Source organism: Cervus elaphus, chromosome 7 (genome assembly GCF_910594005.1).
Source record: "Cervus elaphus chromosome 7, mCerEla1.1, whole genome shotgun sequence".
NCBI classification, from domain to species: Eukaryota; Metazoa; Chordata; class Mammalia; order Artiodactyla; family Cervidae; genus Cervus; species Cervus elaphus.
Window position 1 is genome coordinate 28,712,604 of NC_057821.1, and position 25,432 is coordinate 28,738,035.

Here is a 25,432-nt window from a genome sequence, read left to right on the forward strand (position 1 = left end):
CGGTCAGCAGTTACTCTGGTAAAATTTGTAATCTTTTATGAGCTTATTTTAGTAAAAATAAAGAATGATTTTTAAACATAAAAAAAACAAAATCTTAAAAAATTTTAACTGTGGTAAAACACACATAACATGAAATTTACCACCTTTACCATTTTTAAATGTACAGTTCAGTAGTGTTAGGTTTGTTCACATTGCTGTAGACCATCACTACACCCTTCTCCAGAACTCTTTTCATCTTTCATGACAGGTTCTATACTCATGAAACAACCCCTCATTCCCCACTTCCCCTAGTACCCACCATCCTACTTTCTGTCTCTACAAATTTGACTACTTCTTATAAGTGGAATCTTAGTATTCGTCTTTTAGAGGCAGCTTATTTCACTGCAAAGAATCGGACATGACTGAGCGACTTCACTATTTCACTGAACATAATATCCTCAAGGTTCATCCATGTTGTAGCATGTGTGTTAGAATTATTTCGTTTCCTTTTAAGGCTGAATAATATTCTACTTTCTGTACAGACCACATTCTGATTATTCATTCATTCGCTGATGGACTCAGGTTGCTTTCATCTTTTGGCTATTGTGAATAATACTGCTATGGATATGGGTGTGTAAATATCTCTCCGAGACTCTGCTTTCAGTTATTTTGGGTATGTCCCCAGAAGTGGAATTGCGGGATCATCTGGTAATTCTGTATTAATTTCTTAAGGAAGCACTACTGTTTTCCACAGCGGCTCCACGATTTTACATTCCCACCAACAGTGCACGAAGGTTCTGATTGCTTCATCTGCTCGTTAACACTTATTATTTCTGTTTTAATAGTAGCCATCCCAATGGTGAAGTGGCATAAAACCTTTTCAGAACGTAGGTTTACTAAAGATTTTGATCTCGCCTCTCCCAACTTTGCATAAAATCCTAAATTCTTTAATCACAGTGTTTTCATTCAAGGAGACTTTTAGGAACAGAACCCCCATGGTTAGAGAAGGAATACTATATTGTCATCTTAAAGTCTTTATCAACTAGAAAGGTAAAATTTGAACTCTATTTTAATTTTCTTTCATTATTAGTGAAGTTGAACTTTTCACTAAATTGTTAGTTATGGTTTCTCTGTTGCGCATTGTTTGTGTCTGAATTTCTTACATGGTCCAAAATAAAATGGAAATAGCTATTGGATGCTGTGCCATAGCTACTGTTCTAAGAGCTTCACAGGTAGTAACTGAATAGTTACTGGGTCAGTTAATCTGACCCACCATGAGGCTGGTGCAATTATTACTTTATGGAGGAAACAGAAGCGTGGAGAAGTCAATGAACTTGCCTAAGGTCCTACCCAGAAAGTCTGGATTCAGAGACTGTGTCCTTACTTACAATATGGCCAGTATTTTCTTTCTTTCTTTCTTTCTTTTTTATAATATGGCCAGTATTTTCTTAAGTTATTTGTTTGCTTTTAATTTTTTTCCATCAACTATAAAAATGAAAACAAAATTGTGGTTAAATTTATCACTATACTCCTTTTTTTTAAAAAACTGGACCATTTAATTCTTTTAGCCAGCTTAGAACATCCTCTCCTTTTCAGATAATAGAAAATATTTGGATTTTTGGTATATTAGATGTTTCACATGTGTATGTATTTTCCCAAATAATCATTTCTCCCCAAATAGTTATTGAATTACATTTTTTTCTTCCACTGTTTTGTGATGGTACTTTTCTGCTAGTCTTTATTTCCTAATTGCTGTGTTGTTTTTTTTTCCTAATGAACATTATATGTTCAATCATTTCCTTGAGGATCCTGAGGTCTCTTTCTGGTGTTTCTATTCTTTTCATCTGGCATGAATCTGTCTCTGGAGTGTTGATGTTGCTGCTGCCTTCCTCAGTGTTAGTTTTCATGTATTCTGGAATTTTAGTTTATAAGTTCATTTCCAGGTTTTCTCTCTCCCTTCTCTGGTTCCCTCGACCAGCAGAAAATAGGCCTCCAAGACTGCCCTCAGTTTCTCCCATACCTCCTTCTTCAACCTGACCCCTCTCTCTGTACAAATTCCCCTTCATTTACCTTCTCTCAAGGTCTTACACCTCCCCGTGCCTGGTCTGTGCTGGCCTGACCCCTCTTACCCCAGGACTAGAAAATCTCTGGCCTCCTTTTATATTTTTGAAGTTATCACAGTGGCCTGGCCAGTCTCTTAAGCAGTTTTACTGCAGGGAGTGGAGAGTTTCAGACACTTACAGCACAGTAATGGTTAACCTGCAGCGCTGGGCCCCAGGGGTGAGGAGGAGTGCCGCCTTAGGTAAGGCGCTGTCAGCGTCTATTTGCCTGAGGGTTGACAGGCTTCATGCACAGAACTCACCCAAGCAGAAGCAACAGCCAAGTACAATGAACTTGACCCAATAATAACAAAGTCTTGAATGTTACATTTTAAGTGCTTTATTTTGAGGGGTGGGGGGATGGGGGTGTTTGGTTTTCAGTTTTGCATCAGGCTGAAAGCTCCTTGGTTTCAGAGACCACATTTATCTTGTTCACCATGTGACTAGCTCGTACAAGGAATTCAGGAAATTTCTGGTGACTAAGAGAGTCAGTGGATGTTTGTCAGCATCCTTGGTCCAGTCCTGCCTGCATCCCAGGCAGAAAGAAGGCTGAATGGCAACCTGGAAGCTGTAGTCCTAGAAGCTCTGCAAGATCCCGGAGCCTACAGGCATTGCAGAGACATTGCACTAATGAAGTGGATCACAAAAGAGAGGAAAAGCATCTCCCCTCTAGGCATAGACACCCCCACCTCCTGCAGATTTGGCATCTTAAGGGCTCCAGTTCAGTGAGTGATGCTCAGCGGGAGATGGAGACAGTTACCATATACTGGATGACTAGATTTGTGAGACATATGAGACCTCACTCAGACCCCCAGAAATACTTAGAGAAGGGGACTTTGCAAGAGTTGAAAAGAGAAGCTAAAACTTGGCTTATTATCTTAAGATGACCCTATTTGCATATCCCAGGTGGCTCAGTGGTAAAGAATCCATCTGCCAATGCAGGAGATATAGGTTTGGTCCCTGGGTCAGGAAGATCCTCTGGATGAGGAAATGGTAGCCCACTCCAGTATTCTTGCCTGGACAATCCCATGGACAGAGGAGCCTGGTGGGCTACAGTTCATGGGGTCACAAAGAGTCGAACACGAACGACTAAGTGACTGAACACACACCCCATCCATAGGCTAGTGAGACCCAGGGACACTCAGGCTACATGTTTTAACTCAACCTTGAAATACTGCTTGTGCCACAGACTAGTGACTACCGCTGGGGTAAGAGAGGCCCTTGTTCTGCCGGGGACAGTGGCAGTGACAGAGGCCCAGGCGGAGTCCTGCTGCAGTGGCCTCGGGTAAGGCGGGCTGGAAGTTCAAACAGAAGGAGAATAGAATGCAGTTTCACTAGAGCTTCTGGACGTGTTCATTTCTCCATGATGCCCTGGAAGATAAGAGGTAAGTGGGTGGGGTTGGTGTTTGGAAAGCAAAGAAACAAGACAAATGAGCTCTTATTCAAGACAAATGAGCTTCAAAACAAACAAAAAATTTTGAATCTCTTCCTCAATAAGAAGGGAATCTTGAGGAAGGGGCCAGACCTCCTTTACAGTGCCAAGCCGGGATTGTCTCCATAAAGCTGGGACCGTAGGTAGGAGAAGAAAGAGCGCATCCCTTCAGTCTCTTGAGGAAATCTGAGACAGGCCTTTCTTTCCCTTCAAGCCCAGGGAAAGGGGCTTCATAGTATCCTCCAGAGAGTTTACTGTGTGTTCCCTGCAGTGTGGAGGACAGGGTGATCTGGTGGCTGGCTCAATCCGAAAATCATAAAAAATAGACTGGCTAGCTGCCCTGATGGTGGAACAAGAGAGGTTGCTGGGCTGAGAGGCTGCCAGCCTTCCCAGATTCCAGCACTGAATTTATGACGTTTCCTGTGGACCAGATGTGAAACCTGATGCAGTATGATGTTAGATCCTGTCCAAAAGCATTACCCGGAGGGATTTGGTGAGCCTGATGGAGTCCTGCCCAACTCCTAGAGACTGGAGAAAGAAATATAGTTTACTAGCCTGAGCAGGGCACTTGCCCACATCAAGCAATCAGGGAGTGAGAAATCCTAGCAAAGGGAAGGCGTTGTCTCCTAAAGAATCCACAGAAGTGCCTAATGAAAGGAAGAATCAGCTCTGCCTAAAAACTTAGACAATCTCACGGGAGTTCTAGTCAAATAAGTCCTCTCCTGGTCCCTTTCAGCCTCTCCCTCTCACCACTCAACCCCGTTGGGGTCCAAGGTAAGCTAGCAAGATGATGCAGAAAAGACAGAAGCATGCATACAAGATGAACTGAATAGTTAGTATAAAAGTGCAGCTGCTGGGGGCAAAAGCTTCTGTTAAAAAGAGACAAAAGTTGAAGTATTTTTCATGGAATGTTTCTGACATAAGGATTCCTGGGCTGCATATGGTAATTCCACCAGGTTGGGGACAGTGGATCTTTCTATCTGGCTGTTCTGCCATACACTAGAATGCTGTTCTCACCTGAAAGGTTGAAATGACCCATCACCACATCTTCTGGGTCCTTGTTCCAGCCAGTGGGAAGAGGGAAAGGGGAAGGGGAGCACCACCCCCACTGCAGTCCAAAGCATTACCAAAAAGTTCCTCATGCACTTTATGTGCTTATGTGCTTAATCACTCAGTCATGTCTGACTCTGCGACCCCATGCACTGTAGCCTGCCAGGCTCCTCTGTCCATGGGGATTCCCCAGGCAAGAATACTGGAGTGGGTTGTCATGCCCTCCTCCAGGGGTTCTTCCCATCACTCACTTTACTCAGACCCTTTTGCCCAGAAGTTAGTCACGTGGTCACACCTAGCTTCAAGGGATGCTGGGAACTGTAGTCTTTATTCAGGGTGGCTACAAGTCCACCAAAAATTTGGGAGTCTTAGTAGTAAGGAAGAAGAAGTGAATGCACACTGAGGGACAATAGCAGTTTCTGCCACAAAGCAAGAAACAGGAAACGAGGTATCACCACACACTTCAGTTCCTGGTGACAGCATCTGGCCTGTTTGTGGCACAAAGAGAGGAAGAAGCCTTGAATTTAAACAAAGTTTGAAGTTTTTACTATTACATGAAACCAGACCATTTAATTACTGAATTTTGGAGGAAATTAAACCAAGTGACCTTTGATTACATATGTGGAATCTGTTTGTTTCTTTTTTAAGATTTTTCTTTTTTTTTTTTTGGCTGTGCTGGGTGTTTGTTGCTATCCACAGGCTTTCTCCAGTTGCAGCGAGTAGGGGCCACTCTCTCGTTAAAAGGCGCAGGCTTCTCACTATGGTGGCTTCTCTTGTTGCAAAGCACAGGCTCTAGGCACTCAGGCTTCAGTAGTCGTGGCGCATGGGCTTAGTTACTCCACAGCCTGTGGGATCTTCCTGGACCAGGGATCAAACCGGTGTCCCCTGCATTGACAGGCAGATTCTTAACCACTAGACCACCAGGGAAGCCTGGAACCTGTTTCAAATGTCCATCAAGGAGCAGAAGTAGAATGAGTCCCACCAAATGGGTTTAAAGGGACAAAGAAAAATGAAAATAAAATTGCTTTGTCATCCTCCCTTCTATTAGTTACAGTAGATTAAGCTGTGGTAGTAAAAAAAAAAAAAAAAAAAAGCACTTAAAGTTTTAAAGTTAATATAATACAAGTTTTTTCTTATATAACAGTCTTGAGAAGGTTTGTATTCCAAGAGCAGCTGCCCTCCTCGTGGTCTATCAGGCACTTGGACTGATAGTGGCTCTGCCAATTTCAACCTACGGCTTCCAAGGTCACCTTGGGTGTCAAGCTCCCCGTCAGCCATAAGGGGGAAGAGAAAGGAGAAGGAATGTGGGAGATTTTTTAACAGAGCAGGCCTGGAGGTTGGTATCTACACTTCTGCTCCCATTCCATTGGAGATAATTTGGTCTCCATTGGAGATACCTTGGTAGTGTACCAAACCTGTTTGGAAGGGTGTCTGGGAGATGTAGTCTGTGTACCCCAAGAAGAGAGGAGTTTGTTGTGTAGCTGATGGTCTCCACCTTTATGCCCCATAATTTTTCTTACCTAGTGTATAGTTGTAACAATGTAAATGGTTATCACGAGTCACCAAAAATCCAAAGCCTTTGGACCAAAGATGATTTCTGGTTGTACTATGCCAGGTCTAGAGAATAAAGCATTTAATATGCTAGCTAGAACTTTCCTCTAAGACAGTGGAGGAATAGTAGAGTCATAGGAGAAAGAGAAGGGGACTGGTACAAAGCTTATGGGTGCTGCACCAACAGTATCCGTGGGCTCAGGGGCAGGATGCTTGGGGTGGTACATACACAAGGTTTAGAATTGTGGACAGCTCCAGAAGCATGCCAGTAAATTTCACAAAAAAAATGTTAGAATGGAAAGGAGAATATCATGTGTAAGTGTTAGAGACCTCTTGACAGAGAGAGGGGGAAAAGGGACCCTTGGAAAGTTCCCTGGTGGCCTGGTGATTAGGATTCCGGGCTTTTACTGCCATTTGCCCAAGCTCAATCCCTGGCAAGAGAACTGAAATTCTACAAGTTGCATAGCCAAAAAGAAAAAAAGAAAGGGACCCACCCGTGAAAAGATGGCAGTTCTGGCTCACCCCCTCAAATCAGGAACAGTGGGCAAGACCCAGTCCTATGATTAGTGACGCCAAAGAAGAGAGAACGCAAAGAGGAAGCCTAAAACATTTGCAAGGATGGCCAAGAACTTGAGCCAGGGGTATAGTGCTCAGTAAAGCCGGGGACCCAATGCCTCAGAGTGACATCCAGGCAGTGACTTTAAAGTCCGCCACTGCTAATGGGGCACCAGGTCCAATAGGGGAGCACTGGATCCACGTCTAATTACTGCTGTGGCCAGGCTTGCCTTTTCCTGGCAAAGTATAACAATGCCACGAACAACTCCCAGCGACTGAGAAAATCCTGCTTCTCATTGTGATGGCTTCTCTTGTTGCAGAGCACGGGCTCTAGAGCATGCGGGCTTCAGTAGCTGTGGCAGGAGGGCTCGGTAGTTGTGGTGCATTGTTAAGTTTTTGCTGGAATATATAACCTTGAACATCACCCCCTCCCTCCAATTCTTATCAAAAACTCAGTTAACGGAAACCAAATTCATGTAGGGTTCCTCAAAAAGTACACAGTCCCTCCAGTTCTGTGGACTGTGCAATTACTGACGTTCATTGCACTATGAATTTGGATTGCATTGTTACAAACCTTTACAGAATCTCTTATAATGAATTTTGGTTTGGCATTTTGCTGTCAGCTTCTAGGGACACAATATAAGTTGAGCATAATGTTGAAGAATTTATCAATGAAATGATATGATGTTTGGGATTTGTTTTAAAAGATCCCTGGGTGGGGTTGGGGCCGGGGGGGAAGTAGTATGGGTAGATTAAGTGAGTATGACCAAATTTTGACAGTTGTTGAAGCTTTGGGAAGAATACAAGACTCACTGTGCTCTTAGTATTTTTGTGTAGGTTTGAAAATTATCATCAAAAGCAGAGTTGGTTTGTTTGTTTTTTTTAACACGGCTCATCTCAGAACTTAATGAAGCTCAGGTTCTTTATGTCTCAGCACAGAAGGAATCCAGTGAGAGGCAAAATGATAGGTAAGTAGATTTAGTAATATTTTTTATAAAGGGGTTGCCGGAAAATGGGGCACAAGAGGGTGGTCATGTCCCAGGTCTCCGGCAAGTTCCTGGGATGGGCCACCAAGTGAGGGTCTTTGGCTTTGAGCGGAAAAGACTTCAAGATCAGAGCCATAGAAAAGTGAAAGCAGAGATGCACAGTCCATAGAGGGTGGTCTGTCTCAGAAGGTATACGTGGCCTCTAAATACGGGGTGGTTAGTTTTTATGGGCTGGATAATTTCATTGGCTAATAAATGGAAGGATTATTTCAATTATTTTAAGGGAAGAGGCAGGAAGTCTCAAGCCCACTTTTCAGCTTTTTATGATCAGCCTCAGAATTGTCATGGCAACTGTGGGTGTCATTGTGTTACTGAAAGTAGGCTTCAGCCAGGCTGCTCCCCTCTCTAAAGACAACACTAGAAGGGCAAGGTTGGTGGGAAGTTTGCTTTATTTCAGAGGCCAGCGATGGGGGGATGGGGGAGGGGGAGGGGGAAGGCGGCAGGCAGATGTCTGTCCTTGAGGAGAAACTAAAGGTCCTTGACTTTCTTAATGACTAAACTGTTATTGCTTTGTCCTGTTTGACTACTTTGCTTTGCTTTCTTACTTCTCTGATTAAACTTATTCTTTGGCTAAAGTTTGACAAAAGGCAGACTGAGGACGTGGGGTGGGGGCTGGGGTAGGAAGAACCATATATTACAATGAGCGTGTAATGAAGCTCAAGGTCTACTGGAAGTTGAATCTTGCTGCCATCTTGGTCCTAGTAGGTTCTAACCTACTAATTTTGTCATAGACTCAGTGGCTATGGCATTCTTTTAAAGGTTGTGCCCTGCCCTCTTCCTTCCTGTCTCAACTACAGTATACTTTTGATGAGAAACTAAGGGCAATTTTAAGGCTTAGATAAAATAATATTTATCTTAATCCAGTGCCTAGCACTGAGTAATCACTTAGCAAGCAACAGTTGTTTATTGTATGATGATTTTATCAGAACTGATTTGTATTAGTAGCCTGACCTACTTGAAATTTGGAGATTTCCTTTGATATTGGACAAGGAACAAAGGGGAAAAATAGCTTCTTTCTGAGAGGTTAGTCATAGGAGGTTTTCTGGGAGCTGACTGGATATATAGAATTTCTGGAAGAAATTTTAAGGTTTCCAGAGTCTCGATCCAGAAGATGAAATTTTAGTATGAGATATTTTAACCAAAAATGCAAAGATAGCTTAATATTTTAAAATATATACAAATTTATCATATCTGTAAGCCAAAGGAGATAAACCACAGGATCATCTAGATTATTGATAGCTAATAAAACTGAACAATTAATACTATAAGTATACAAAAAAAGAATTCTTAGAACCTAGGAATAAAAAGACATTTTTTTTTCATGCTAAAGAATCAACAACCCAGATAATATATACTGAAACATTCCTATGATTAGGTAAATTTCCCACTATAGACACTATCATTAGCTATTATTTACATTTCCTAGACAAACATATCCAAAACAATAAGATAACATAAAATTAAAGAGCTTGAATGTATATTGGATATACAGGAAAGGATGAAAAAATCAAAGTATTCTTACTTGCAGCCTTGATTATATTCCTAGAAAATCAAAGAGTATCAACTGTAAAACTAAATGCAGATATGTGGACAATTGCAAAATAATATATAAAAGCAATAGATTTTCTATTTATCAGCAACAACCTGTTGGAAAATATAATTCAGAAAATTCTTCTTCACAATATTGATATATAAAATACATAAGAAACATACTCAAGAGAAACACATCCATTCACATCCCTGGAAAGAAGATTAAACATTTTTGAAGGACCATAAACATTAATATGAATACCCCAAGTTCTTGAATGTGAATCCTCAAAATTATAAATACATCAATTTTCCCCAAGTTATCTTTGAATATAAGATAACTACAATAATAAGAGGACTTTTAATGTAATAAATTTTCAAGAGATTTTGAGGGGAAAAAAAAAAGGAATGAAAAGGTGTCAGACCTACTAGATGTTAAAATACACTGGAAAGACCTGATAGTAAAAATCAAGTCTTGCGGTACTAAAACCGCTTAACCAATGAAGCTGACTAAAGCCCACAAAGAGCTCTAAGTTGTATGTAAAAATTTGGTATATTGGGACTTCCCCGGTTGCCCAGTGGTTAAGAATCCACCCTGCAATGCAGTGGACACAGGTTCAATCCCTGGTCTGGGAAGATCCTATATGCTGCAGGGCAACTAAGTCCACGTGCCACAATTACTGAGCCTGTGCTCTACAGCCTGCAAGATACAACTACTGAACCTACACACCCAAGAGCCCGTGCTTCCCAGCAAGAGAAGTCATCACAGTGAAAAGCCCACACACCGCAACTAGAGAGTAGGCCAACACTCACGGCAACTAGAGTAAGTCTGTGCAGCAATGGAGACCCAGTGCAGCCAATTAATTAATTAAAATGTTTAAAAATATAGTTTGATATATAAAAACTGATAAATGGAAACCTCAATTAAAATAGTCAATAGGCCAGAAGGGGGAGCTCTCACACCCCATTACAATAGCAAAGCCCAACAGGAAGAAGAAAGACTTCCTCTTCTTCCTGGCAAGAGTTTGGCCAATGAGAGGCTGTCACAACTCAGCCAATGTCAAGCCACTATACTCTGAACTCTCAATTTCTCCAGTGGACTCTCTATTTACTAGAGCCCTCCCAACTTCCTTTTCCTGTTTTAAAAAGAGTTTACCTCTCCTTCCCTCCCACTCAAGGACTTGCATTCGGGCTTGCTGTGGTTACAGGCTCTGAATTGCAACTTTTTGCTGATCCAGAGTAAACTTACCTTTGCTAGGGAAGTAATTGGCAGTTTTAGGTCAACAGGTATATGGTAAAATATACATTTCAAACTAGTGGGAAAAGACAGTTTTATTATATTACATAACATAAATGGTATTTTGTTTCTGACCATATGAAATACATTAACGATTAGGATTTTCTCTCTATACTCAAAATCAATTCCATATGAATGTTAACATGGAAAATGAAGACGTGGAATTGTATAAGAGAGGAAGCCAACTGTACTATATGCTTCCTGGGTTAATCTTTCATCTTGTTCCATCCCTAAGAGAAGGCAAAGAATAAGTAAATTGTGACACTCTTTCATGTTTGTATCTTGACATAGTCCTCAGCTTCCCTCATCTTTTGGAATACTAGTTCCCTTACAATGGCTGGACCTTTATTACACCCAATTTCAATTCCTACAATAACTGGAAGCTTGGATCCTATGCTTCTGTGATAAGACACTTGCACTTGGTTGATTTCTTTTCATAATGCTTTTGCTAAACAGTGAAGTTTTTATGATAGACTTCTCAAAATATGTCAGCATCTCTCATCTCTATTTTATAATGGAGTTGTACCACAGTAGCTGCAGGGTGTTGGTTCTAGTACCCCTTACCAAAATCTGATGATGCTTAATTCCCGTAGCCAACTCTCTGTATTTGCCAGTTCCACATCCACAAATTCAACCAACCTCTGGGGGTAAACATATCATGTGAGCCACAATTGGTTGAATCTGCGGATGCAGAAACTGAAGATATGGAGGGCCAACTATATTACTAGACAGCCTATGCATGTGCTAAGTCACTTCAGTCGTATCCGACTCTTTTTGACCTCATGGACTACTGTAGCCTGCCAGGCTACTCTGTTCATGGGATTCTCCAGGCAACAGTACTGGAGTGGGTTGCCACTCCTTTCTCCAGGGGATCTTCCCAACCCAGGGATCAAACCTGGGTCTCCTGTACTGCAGGCAGATTCTTTACCATTTGAGCCAAGGTTGGGGACAACAATGGAATAGTGTCCAAAAACCAGAGGAAGAGTTTTATGTGCTCTGACATGGAAAGATACCCAGAGGAAGCAGTTCAATTTTTAAAAAAGAAGGAGCAGGATATATATAATATGTCTTTTTGTATAAGAAAGAAGATAACAGGGCTTCCTTGGTGGCTCAGTGGTAAAAAATCTGTCTGCCAGTGTAGGAGACACAGGTTTGATCCCTGGCCCGGGAGGAACCCACATGCTTCAGAGCCTGTGCTCCACAACTATTGAGCTTGTGCCCTAGAGCTCGTGAGCCACAACGACTGAGCCCATAGGCCACAAGTATTGAAGGCCACGCACACCGTAGAGCCTGTGCTCCACAGCAAGAGAAGCCACCACTATAAGGAGCCCACACACCACAACTAGAGTAGCCCCTGCTCGCTGCAACTAGAGAAAAGCCTGTGCAGCAACAAAGCCCCAGCACAGCCAAAAAGGTATTTAAAAAAGAAAGAAAAAAAAAGTACGTTTGCACAAAGAAACTTTGGAAGGATAAAAAAAAAGTCACTATTATATTAAAAATGGTTACTTACAGGGCAAAGTGAGGGAAAACAGAGAGAGGGACCTAAGTGAGAGTGATATTTCTCATGGACCTTTTGATATGTTTTTCATTTTAAACTACATAAACGTCATCTCTTTAAGATTGGAAATTTTAAAAATCCATACATGATTTGTTAAAATCAAAGAATACGGAGACCAGATGTTCAGTAAGTGAAAAACAAAAGGCATGCATCAGAAATATTTGGGTTTTACTTTTCTGCACAAGCCCCTCCTCTGTTTCCATGCCCTTTTTATCTAAATGATTAAATAAATCCAAACCTTGGAGACGTTTCACGAAAATCCTGCCAAGGAAAATACCAAGAATTCAATGGCCAGAGGAGCCCTCAGTGCAATAAAGAAAAAGCCATGAAATGTTCTGGATGGCTTGAGAAGCATGTTACATTTATCATTTTTGGTTACAAAGTGTGCATGAAATATCACATTCCTCATTTTTTTCTCAATTAAATGGAATCTGCTCTGTGTCCCAAACTGCCAGACTGGAAGGAAATTCAACCCTAGTCATTAGTGGGGCTCCCTCCTCCCTTCAGGAGACTGTAAAACATCAGGGGTTTAAGCAGTGCCAGAAGAGCTGAGAGCAAGTCCCTGGACTTGCTAACTAGGGTAGCTGGCAGCTCAGGCTGCTGCAACAAAATACCACAGACAGGGTGGCTTAAACAACACACGTCTCTTTCTCACAGTTCTAGAGGCTGGGGAGTCCAGGTGCTGGTAGCTTCAGCGTCTGGTAAGAGCTTTCTTCCTGGTTTGCAGATGGCCACCTTCTCACTGTGTCCTCACATGACATGGTGTTAAAGGGAGGCGTGCTCTGGTCTCTTCCTCCTTTTACACCGGTTCCACCCTCATGACCTCATCTAGACCTGATTACCTCCCACCCATTACAATGCCGTCACACTGGGGATAGGGCTTCAACACAAGACTCTGGGGAAGGCACATTCAGTCCACAGCAGTAGCCATTGTTTCTGTTATTCGCTCTGATTTCAAAGGTTGCTGTCAACCCTGGAGCCCCCTCCGTCAGGCCCAGCATTGCCCCTTACAGATGTCCATATCACTGACTGCAGGGTTTCCGCTGGGCACCCTGGCCTATGTGCTCCCGCCTGGGAGCAATCATTTCTGTCCTCTCTCAGCATTCCCCAGCTATCATCGTCCTCTCTGGGTATTCTCTGGACACAATTAGGGATCTAGGACTCCCCCACTCATTTCGGGGAGGGCACCACGCTTCCACACCCCAGAGATTCTCAGCCTCTGCTGCTCAGCACATACCCACAGCCCACTTCTTTGCCTCTCAGTCTAGGTGTTTGCACATAATCCAAATGCCAACACCCACCCACTCTCTCTGTACCCAAAACAGAAGCTCAGAATTGAGAGCAAAAGCTTCATAACTTTCTCAGTGGGGGAAACATACATAGCACAATAAGAAAAGAACAAAAAATAATTCCACAATAAATTAGTCTGCCACAAGCCTGGCAACAAAAAGAATTCCAATGGACTGAAGAGTTGGCAAGTTCTGTAGTATCCTCATTGGCAAAGTGAGTCAAGGAGATGGATTCTTACAGAACCAAGGACATGGAGGCTCTGGTCCAGATAGCAATTCAGATGTTTCAGTTACCTATTGTTGAATAACTGCTCCAAACCTAGTGACTAAAAACAGCTTCGCTCATGATTTTACCTGTCATTTTAGCAATTCTACTCCTATCAATGTGGACTGGGATCACCCTCAGTTGGCAGATGGGCCAATCCAAAGTGTTCAAGACAGCTTCCCTCACATTTCTGTCTCCCTGGGGGGACAACTGGGCTCTTCGGGTGTGACCACAGTGCTGAGCATGTCTGCTCCAGCATGCAGCCTCAGGGAATCTGGACTTCCTGCATGGTGGCTTGGGCTCCCAGAGAGTGTTCCAAGAGACTGGAACTGGAGGTTGCCTAGGTCTGGGAAGTAGCTCAGCATCACCTCCATCAACTTCTGTTGAACCCACTCAGATTCAAGAAGACCCCATTTCTCAATGGGAGAAGTGGCTAAAAGCATTTATGGCCATCTTTAATCGCCAGCAGTGGATAGAATTAGTCCCCTTCCTCCAAGTGAATCTAGGTGAGTTGAGACTTGCCTGCAGCAATGAAACTGGGGACATTGGAGACGATATCAGGAGACCAGGAGACAATATCAAGGAGACCTCCAGCTTGATCAACAGTGTCTGCCTGCTTGATGTGAGTGGCCCACCGGTCATGCTGCTAGATTTACAGATGCTGATGCTCATATACTGGAGGTCCAGCTAGTATTTTATGAAGGAGGAAGCAAATTGCAGGCTTACAATAACACAAACCCCATTTTATCCATTTTAGTTTTCGCAGGAGCTGAAAAATGCATGAGATCAATTCAGGATGCCATTAAACAGTTGGTCAAATATATATATATATATATATATATATATATATAGATTCACAGAAGATGTCAAAAATGAAAGAGTAAAAGTCCTTCACAATTTAAATTCTGCCCTGCCTCCCCTACTCTTAATGAGACGGGAGCAAAGATCCTACGAGGAGGGCTTGGAGCACAGTGGGCACTGAAATAATAGAAACGCGTTCCCACCCCCTCACTCTGTTCTGGAGTCTCATTTTTTTGCACTTAAATTTAAAAAAAAAAGTTTTACACAAATATAACATCTGTATAGAACGGCACACAAATCCCAGTGAACTTTCACACACCGAGCAAGCACATCTATGCAACCAGCACCTAGACTAAGGAGTAGAACATTCCCCAAATGCCAGGGGCCTCCCTAATTACTCCTTTTAGTCACTCCCCTCCCCTGAGGGTAACCATTCTTCTGGCCTCTACAATTTTGTCTGGACTTGAGCTTTTTATAAATGGAATCATACACTATGTGCCCTTTCAGATGTGGCTTCTTCTGTTGGACTTTTTGTCTGCAGAGTCACTCTATGTCACATGGGGCTATAGGATGATATGTTGTCTTCACTGAGAAGTATCCACCACACGAATCTGCTACAACTTTCCTTCCCATTGCTCCCTGGGGGACACGGCGCTTTTGTGTGGGGAGCCGCTCTCCTGCCTCTAGCTGGGGCCAAGGGCTCTGCGGTGAGGCAGCTCCACAGGCTGCTTCCTCCTCAGCGACTGTAGGCTCCAAGAAGCCAGACTGAGGTCTCCTCTGCTATCACAGGCTTTTCTGCCATCTCTGCCCTTTTCCCAGGGCTCAACCTAAAGACCCCCATCCTTTAGGACCCACAATGTCCACAGCCTCATCGAGTCCGCTCACTCTCACTCCAAGGGAATCCCTTCCCTTCGGGAGTCGGGGGGTGGTTCTTAGTCTCTAAGTGCTGGGCTTATGTCCTGAGTCCACTCATTTCCCTCAGGGGAACTAGTGTTTGAAACACAGGAGCCACAGAGGATCAGCAGGCCTACCTTCTGCCTCCTCTCTCCACTTTGATCCCTCCCTCCTTCCTCCCATCTCTTACGTACAACGTGGGCAGGACTATGTTGGACATGGTTCTTTTTCTAGAAGAGCCTGGCCTTTTCTCAGCCTGCACCAGAGGATAATAAGGCCCCCAAGACCCTGAAATTCCTTCAGACTTACTCGATGGCCTCTAACAACACCACCCTGTGTTGTGACCCAGCCAGGGAACATGAGGTGCTTTACACAGAGCCCAAATCTAGTTGTGACGTTCATGTTGGAACAATCCCCTTCGCTCCATCTGGCCCGGCTCAGCCCCTCTTTTCAGCGCCTTCCCCAGTGGCCCTCCTGCACACCAGAAGCTGGGTCAGCCACTGCCCTCCTCAGATGCAGCCACACTCTCTTCTCAGCCAGGCAGATTCTCCCCTGAGCCTCCCTGAACCACTCGTGGCCCCATCTGCAGCCTCCAGAGCATCTAAAAAGAGCAAGAGGGATTTGCCAGCAGGCAGGGCTCTCCATCCTAGCAAAGATGCCTGCTGGAGGGCAGTGCAGCAAACCTAGGCGCCCTCCCTACATTGATGCCCCTCTCCACCTGCTGCTGGGGCCACTTTAGCTTCAGGGCGATCTCAAGACCTTGGTTGCCAGGTGAGGTGGACGGGGAGGCGGGGGGGACGGGCGGGCGGCATTTGGGAGTCAAAGACACATGTAACCTCTCTAATTTCTCTCCGAGCCCACACTGTGATGTGTGATTTCAACATTACATAACTACATCGAAGTAAGTTAGAACCTGAACCGTGGCAGGAGACGAGCTTGACTCTACATAAATTAGGAAAATGGAGGCACGATTCAGTATGGTCATCATGTAGAAACTCAGGTGTGCGCACACCGGCACATCTATGATGTGGAAAGGGCTCCCCCTGGTGGCACTCCCAGAGGTTCCCCGCTGCAAGTCCCGGCTCAGGCCCAAAGCCCAAGCCCAACAACCTGCAGTCTCCGGCCGGATTAGCCAGCTTCACTTGCCGCGAGGCCAAGTTATGACTCCTGATATTCTCTGTCCTGAGATGACACCCAGTTCCAGGAAGAACGTGTTTCTGGGGCAGACTTGCACAGGCATCTCAAGAGACAGTCTGGCCAGGCAGAGAGCCCTGTGTGTCTGGTACTGGGAGAGCCTGCCCCGCGTCCACACCTCTGTCAGCCCCACTGGGCCTGATCGCGGCCGAGCGGCAGAAAGGGAGCCAGGGCCTCGGGGTGGGGCAGAGGCTGCTGCTCCCTGCCCCTGAATTCTTAGCCATGAGGGCCCTCAAGCCGGTTCTGTTTATGCTGCAAAAGAGGCACCACTCTTGTATGCAGCTCTATGTTAGATCACCTTGCCTGTGGCATGAGAAATATTCTGGTGCTGCAAGGAGAGGGGGAGGGACCCGGGGCCACGGATGTGCCCTCCTCTAGAGTGGAATGTTGGACAATTTATTTGTGGTGTCCTAAGAACATGGTGCAGGTAGGTACATCCTCAGGTACATCCCGGCGGCTGTATACACCATTATTTTCTGCAGGAATCCCTCAGATTCTCAACTTCTGGTTGTCCATCTAGGAATCACCAACCACCACCAACGTTCGCTCTGCTATACTCCTGGTGCTGGATCTAGCCTGGCTGGAGACCCCTGGAGACTTGTTGGCATGGAACTCCCAAGGAGAAACCTTCCTGCTGTTTCAGAACAGCAACCCCAGGGCTCCACTGATGCGTCCTCACATTGAATGGTTAGACAGCACCATTTCCTCCTCTCTCATGTCAGATTACTGCTTTAAAGCTTCCTACCTGATCCAGACTGGAGAAAGTGACCAGGACATGATTGGAGGAACTTGTGAGACAGGCTCCTTAACTCATAGCAGAGAGCTACAATGAAAAAAATAAGAGAGAGAAAGCAACAATGAATGCTTGTACGTAAAGACATAGACACACGAGTGAAATCAAAAAGAGAACCCAAAGCTTCCAGTACAAAGCAATGGTGGATAAACTATAAGATAAAATAAAAAATCCATTTTTCACAAGGGGAGACTATCCTCATGGGTATTCCCAGAAATTGAATATAAAAGCGCAAAAGATGAACAAGGCTGATGCTGTAGGCTTTTTGGAGTCTGGATACAGTCAAGGGCAGCTGGTAATTCAAGTCCTGTCGATTGATGACAAAGAATTGAATTGCCCACTTGAGCTGGGGGACCAGAGTGGTCAATTCATATCAAAAATTCAGGAGCTGTGATTGGTCTCTTCCCATTATCTCAAAAAAAAAAAAAAATAGATTGAAATAAGTTGCTACTGACTTTGCCTGGGACTGTGGCCTACAGAGCATCCAGTGCTACACATGGCTGTAACCTAGCCTCCTTCAGCTGTGGGACTGGACCTGATTCATCGGCAGGTCAGGCCAGGGCAGGAGCCCTGGATGCCATAGAAGACTTCACACCGGTCAGGGCCCTGGGGAGGGCAACTGCTCAGTCACTGGACAAGAAGGAGTGAGGACCTGGAGAAGAAAGATGGAAAACCTGGAAGTGACCTGGAAACTAAAATTCCACAATACACAGAAACTAATACTAAGAAAAGCAACCAGCAGCATCAATACCCCAGAGGCAGAATCACGCCTGATGAACTGAAAAAAAACAGAATGACCAGAAAGAGACTTCAGGATCCTCAAAGAGATGACTGAACATATAACGTTTATTAAACAAACAGCTATTAGGAGATAAGATCAGCAGAAAGGAACCATCACGAAATGATGGAACAAAAAGTATAATTCAATAAATGGTTTCAGAGAGAAGATTATTTGGAAAATACATACAGGGGCTTCCTCGGCAGTCCAGCGGTTAAGACTTTACCTTCCAATGCAGGGGGTAGGAGTTTGAACCTTGGTTGAGGAGCTGAGATCTCACATGCTTCAGGGCCAAAAAAAGAACCAAAACTTAAAACAGAGACAATATTGTAACAAATTAAAGACTTTAAAAATGGTTTGCAAAAAATAAATAAATAAAAATAAAAATGGTTTGCATAATAGTCTGCATAAAAATGAAAAAGAAAGGAAAGGAAATACATATTAATACATATATAAACATCTAATATAAAAATTTTTCTATTATCTGAAAAGGACAGAATGTTCTAGACTGGCTGAAAGATAAAGAAATGTACTAGGAATTCCCTGGCGGTCCAGTGGTTAGGACTCTGCTTTCACTGCCCAGGGCATGGCCAAAAAAAAAAGTAACAAAAGAAAGGCATAGGCTGATAATTATTTTTTAATTTTATAGTTAATAGAAAAAAAATCAAGCAGGTTAGGAAAATATTGGCCATCCTGCAGCTAAGGGCACAGACTCTGAATCCAGGCTTCCTGGGCAGGGCCTTGGACAAGTTCCCTGACCCCTCCATTCTTCTGTTTCCTCCATAAAAATGAGATTAATGGTTGCACCGGCCTCATGGTGGGTCGGGATTAACTGCACTACTACATGTGAAATTCTTAGAACAGTAGCTGGCACACAGAAAACATTCAGTAGTTATTTCTCCTTTATATTGTACCATGTAGGAAATTCAGACCCAATTCACAGCAGTGAAATCATAACTAATTAACAATTACAGTGAAAAGTTCAACTTCATTCATAATGAAAGAAAATTAAAATAGAATTCAAAATTTTACCTTTATATGTGGTAAAGACTCTTAAAATGACATAGAATATCCTTTCTCTAACCGCGGGGGGTATCGTTTCCTAAAAATATTCTTGGATAAAAACATTGTGATTAGGGAATTTAGGACTTTATGCAAAGTTAGGAGTTTGGGAGATCAAAATTATCAGACAACCTGTGTTTAAAGAGGTTTTATGCCACCTCACCATTAGGATGGCTACTATCAAAATAGAAAATAACAAGTGTTCGTGAGGATATGAAGCAATTAAAACGCTTATGCACTGTTGGTAGAAATGTAAAATCATGGAGCCGCTATGGAAAACAGAGTAGTGGTTCCTTAAGAAATTAAAAACAGAATTACCATATGATCCAGCAATTCCACTTCTGGGGACATACCCAAAATAACCAAAAGCAGAATTTCAAAGAGATATTTATATACCCATGTTCATAGCAGCACTATTCACAACAGCTAAAAGGTGAAAGGTGAAAGCAATCCAAGTGTCCATCAGTGAATAAATGAGTAAACAAAACATGATCTACACATATGATGGAATATTACTCTACTTTAAAAGAAAACAACTCCTAAACCTGTGCTCTAGAGCCCATGCTCGGCAACAAAAGAAGCTACCACAATGAGAAGCCTATTCATTGCAGCTAGAGAGTAGGCCCCACTCGACACAACTAGAGAAAGCCCCTGGGTGTAGCGGGGAGACCCACCACAGCCAAAATAAATAATTAAAAATAATAAAGGAAGAAAGAAATGGGAACTCTAACACATGCTCCAACATGGATGAACCTTGAGGATATTACTTTCAGCGAAATAAACCTGCCACAAACAGATAAACACTGTAAGATTCCACTTACAAGAAATGGTCAAATTTGTAGAGACAGAAAGTAAGATGGTGGTTGCCAGGGGCTAGAGGAAGTGGGGAATGAGTTGTTTCATGGGGACACAGTTTGTCATACAAGATGAGAAGAGCTCTGGAGAGGATGGTGGTGATGGTCCCACAGCAAAGTGCAATTTATTAGCTTGTTGAGCAGTGAACAGTAGGAGCCTGGACTCAGTAACGATCTTTTTTTTTTTAAATTGAAGTATAGTTGATTTACAATGTTATGTCAATCTGCTGTACACCAAAGTGACTCAGTTATACACATATAGACATTTTTTTATATTCGTTTCCATTATGGTTTATCACAGGATATTGAATAGAGTTCCCTATGCTACACAGTATGACCTTCTTGTTTATTAAGACTTTCTTTTTTATATTCTTTTCCATTATGGTTTATCACAGGATATTGACTATAGCTCCCTGTGCTGTACAGTAGGACCTTGTTTATACTCGGTAACAGACTTGATTTCCTCCAACTGTCTTTGGTAACATCTTTCACTGTGGATGAAAATTCTGGCTTTAACACAAGGGTGTGTTTGCTCTGCCTTATGTGCCATTTTATCAGATCATCAAGATCTTAGCTATCACCAGGGATCAATTTACACTTTTGCCATGCTGCTTTCTCTTCCTTTCTTCAGCAAACACTCAATGTATTCCTCTATATAAGAAATGATTTAGGGTATTTTCCTGAAGGTTTGCCATTTTGACTTATTCCTCACAATCAGCAGTTTTCAAGAAAACCTGCTTTTGCTGGGAGCTGTGTCTCCATCCACACATCTGGACCCTGGATGTTTCCTGGGTGTCAAAGCACCTCTCCTAGGATTTCCATGTTGTCCTTATGGGGCTAAAAACAAACTTAGGAAGCTCCTTGAAGGGAAACTCCCTGGCAGTCCAGTGGTTAGGACTAGATGCTTTCACTGCTGGGGCCCAGGGTTCAATCCCTGGTTGGGAAACTAAGGTTCCACATGTTGCTCAGCACAGCCAAACTGAAAAAAAAAAAAGAAAAGCTCCCTGAAGCCTGGAATACTCTGCGGCATTTACTGTTTATTCCCAACCCCTACATAGTGCCTTGGATATTTACCAAATGAATGACTCCATCCATCTAAGATAAATATCAGAAAAAGTCCTTTAAAATTCCCCAGGGTCAAAAGTGTACAGAAACACAAAACAAACCCTGCATATTTTCACTTTTTCAGTTCCTTCTTGTCATCACCGCCCTCATGCCCCCTCCTCCTCCCAACTCGTCAGCCTCAAAGATCCACAGTGGACTTGGGCACCCCTTACCTCGGACTTCAAGCCCCACAAGCACCAAGTCATACCCAGATGCAACCAGAAGGGACAGCCTAACACTCAGGGATCAACTGCACTCATCCTCAGACTCCCATAGGACTCAGCACTTCTCTTCACAGGTGGGATTCGTGTTTTAGTCCAATAATGTTAAGATTAGCACTAATTCCTCATTGATCTCTTCACCCACTTGGAGATTCAATGGCTCAATAATGAGGCGTTTATAGCAAAGGGAAGTACATGTCAGATGCGGTATAGGCAACCCATTCTTGCTCTCAGGGGGCTTTCTACACACACAAGCGCACATACACACACACACACACACACACACACACACACACACACACACAAGGGAGGGGAAGAAAATTCAGGAGGCCCATCTTAGGAATTTTAAGGTTAAGATGTCTTCATGAAGAGGAAACCATATCAAAATATCAACTTAGAACAGACACTTGGAACGTGCTTTCTTGTGGGCATTTTCAGCAATGATTATCTAATAGTGTTTTGTTGGGGTTGTTTAGGGTGGCAGCCTTCCCCCTTCCTTTAAAAAAAAAATGCACTCAGTTTGCCCTCTGGTGGCCAAATAAATTAGAAACAGAATTACACGGTTGGTGAGCTGGGGCGCTGCCTTTGCAGTTGCTGGGGAAAAAGTATGCATGCATCATTTTAGAGTAATTCCCTTTTGTCTTTTACTTTCCTCCCATTTTCCCATTAGAATTATGATTCACTCTGTTAAATGGCAGGGTGTTGAACTTGATGGTGTCCAGATCACTGCAGGAAATGATAAGGAATTTTGCTCTCGGTAGGAGGGGAAGCTGGTTCCAACGAAAGGAAAAAAGGACATGCTAGGAGTTAGTCCCTTTGCTGGCCAAATGTGTCCTGTTTCCAGAGGATAGAGGAAAAGCAGAATCTTTTTAGTGCATCCAGCTTCTCAGTGAGAAGCATGGCGTTAGAAGAGAAGAGGGCAGAAAAACGTGGTAAGCAGGATTCAGAAACAAACAGCTAAGAAAGAACGTAAGAGAAAATATAGCTGTTCTAAAAGTGTTCAAGCTTGCTAGTCTGGATGGATTCCACTCCAGAGCTCTCAAGAAAAAAAAAAGGAATTAACTCAGAGTGTCACCAACTCACTGCCAACAGTCTTTGAGGAATCACAGACAGGCAGACAGAGGTTACAGAGAATATAACTTTGATTTCCTAATATGGAAAAGAAGGTGAATGTTAAAAACTACTCATCAGTGACCTTGAAAATGACCTTTGAGTCCTTTGAGGAAAAATCCTCAAATGAGATACAAAAAGGTGTTTTGTGAGCCTTTGGGAGAAGCAAATGTGGCTGCTAGGGTCTCACGGGGGCTCAGCAAGGGCAGGTGATGCTAGATTCTCCATATGTCATGTTCTCTTGTCAGGATTATAGACCAATAGAATGAGGCAGTATAATTGACCAGAGTCTGCATTTGATTAATGTATCTCATGACATCTCAAATCACATCCTCCTGGAATAGGCGATTGTACAGTTAGGAGAAATTGGAGCTGTTTAAGTGATAATAACCCAAGGTAAAGAACTTTCCTGCCGATGCAGGAGACAAAAGAGATGCGGGTTCAATCCCTGTGTCGAAAAGATCCCCTGGAGAAGGAAATGGCAACCCACTCCAGTATTCTTGCCTGGAAAATTCCTTGGATAAAGGAACCTGGAGGGCTACAGTCCATGGGGTCGCAAAGAGTCAGATATGCCTGAACACACACAGCACTTCCTAAGGTACTGGAAGGTTCTCACCACAATCCTGCCGTGTTCAATATTTGTATCATGTCTTGTGTGTTATATAAACACACAAGTGTGCGTTTAGCAACTATGTGGATGGAGCAGAGTTTTAAGACATAGAAAACTCATTGGACTTCAGAATCAGTACCCAAAATCCATCTGGACAGGCCAAACAGATTCTGATGGAATGAAGTGGATCTTTCCCCTCTGTCCCAGATCCCATTATCTTGTTTAATGAGTTTTGCCCAAGGTTTTTCCTCTGTTTACAGCTGTGCTAAAATTTGCCTCCCCCAGAGCCTCTCTCACTGTGGGGGAAGGTATCTCATCCACTTTAACCTCAAGGATTCCTCCTTCCATCTCTCCAGTACAGAGTCATCACCCAGTGCTGAAACTAAAGTCATTGGCCGTGTGTTCCGTGACCGACTCCCAAACGCTCAACATCAACCCATCAGCATGCCCTCAGCCTCAGTCTCAGGGACTGGGCAACATGTCCCTCTTATTCTGGGCCAATCACTCTCTTTAGCTTTAAAGTCCACCTCCCTCTTCTCCCCAGGACCTTGCTCGGTCAACTCTCCTGTCTCTCGCCAGTGTCTTCATGCAGTTCTTCTCCCCTGGATCCTTCCTACTCTTAAGTGAACAGAAAGGGGGAAAAAGAAACCTTTATTTTTGCATTTGCTCTCTTCTTTTACCTTCCCTTGTTTTCATCACTCTCTGTGGGCAGTTGGGCTCTCCGGAAACAGAAGCCAAGATGGAGTTTGGGATGCAAGATGTCATTTAAGGACCAATACCAGTGAAAGCAGAACAGGGCAGAGGCAGGAGAGAAACCCAGCTTCGGTCCCGCAATGCTTCCTCAGATAGCTCTGTGGAGTGCTTGGAGCAGGTATTCCCCATCGGAGCAAACCAAAATAAGCTGAAACAGCCAGGCCTTTATACCTCGTGGGACTGCTGGAGGAAGGAGGAGACTGTAGGAGCAGTTAGTGACCTCTATGTCTCTCCTATGCTGTCCTTATTTCTTACTCCTCTCGGCACCTGGAAAATTCACCTTCTGTCTCCACTTTTGTTCACTCACCTCATCCTTTGCCCCACTCCAAATCTAATGGACACATTTTGATTCTTACAGCAGGAAGTCTGTGCTGCATCCACTAAGGCTGATTCTCTCTCTCTTTTTCCCTCCCTCCTCAGTCTGGACTCCCTTCGCTTCCATAACCCCCTCCCTCACTTCTTCCTAGCATCTCTGCCGTCCCCTCCTGGCCTCCTCAGGGATCTTCTTCTCTCACCGTCTGACTGCTGGGACTCCATCCTCAGTCCACCCTCCTCCTCTCACCCTCCCAGGGTGACCTTGCCCACTGTCAGCTCTTTAATTCCCACTTACTTGCCAGTGACTCTGAAATCTACTCTCCAGCCTGTTGTCTCTCTCCCGCTGGTCCCATCTCGGTGCTAACACTGTCAGAACAGGGAAGTCCTGCTTCTCCTTTCCCACTGTGTCCCCACCCTGGAGAAAGCTCCTTTTTCCACTGCAAGGACTGGGGGATCCTTTGAACCTGCTTCATCACATTCCTTTTCTAGACAGCTAACCTTGGTCAGTCCTGTTTGGGCATGTGTATGAAACTACTTTGAACAATATCAAGAATTCTACATATGGAAACTTGCATCACTGATATATAAATAGCTGATTCTGGGTGCAGAAACTAAAAAAAAAATTCATCACTTCTTCCCTGACCACACCCAGGGCTTACCTAATCAGGTGTGAACCTCTGACTCAGCAAGTCCCCAGAAAAGAGTTATTCAGAATTTCCTTATTACAGGAAATGAGAGGTGGCAGTGATTTCTTTTATAGCTTGTGTTTCTCCTGAAGAAGAGAGTTCTGCGAGCAGGTGGTTTCTAGCCAAGCCTTTTATTCCCTGTCCTATATCTGAGTGGCAGGGGTTTCCCTGGTGGAACAGTGGTAAGGAATCCGCTTGCCAATGCGAGAGGCGCAAAAGACATGGGTTCCATCCCTGGGTCAGGAAGATCCCCTGGAGTAGGAAATGGTAACCCACTCCAGTATCCTTGCTTGGAGAACCCCATGGACTAAAGAACCTGGCAGACTATAGTCCTTGGGGTGGCAAAGATTTGGACACGACTGAGCCACTGAGCATGTACACACTTGTGTGGCAGAGGCATACATAGGAGGCCTTTCTCAAGAAAAAGTGGGAAATGATCTATTCTTCCTTTAAATGTATCATGCTTGCTGTCTGTCCCTTCTTCCCAAATTGGAACTTCCGGTTGAATTCAGTGAAACTTCTCAAGCAAGTACACTGTGCCAAGGGCAGGCCTCTGTACAAGACAATTCCTGCCTTAAGGAATCTGAAGGGTGGTGCAGGCAATAAGTC

At 43.7% G+C, this 25,432-nt stretch overlaps 1 long non-coding RNA gene across 1 annotated transcript; it reads right to left on the bottom strand.

Annotated features, from left to right (window-relative positions):
* Positions 1–5,168: 5,168 nt before the first annotated feature.
* LOC122697322 lies at positions 5,169–24,495 on the bottom strand. The gene is made up of 3 exons (XR_006342042.1): positions 24,433–24,495; positions 17,283–17,360; positions 5,169–5,445 (listed from the first exon to the last, which is right to left on the bottom strand). It is a non-coding gene; the product is annotated as an uncharacterized LOC122697322 (long non-coding RNA).
* Between the last annotated feature and the right edge of the window lie 937 nt (positions 24,496–25,432).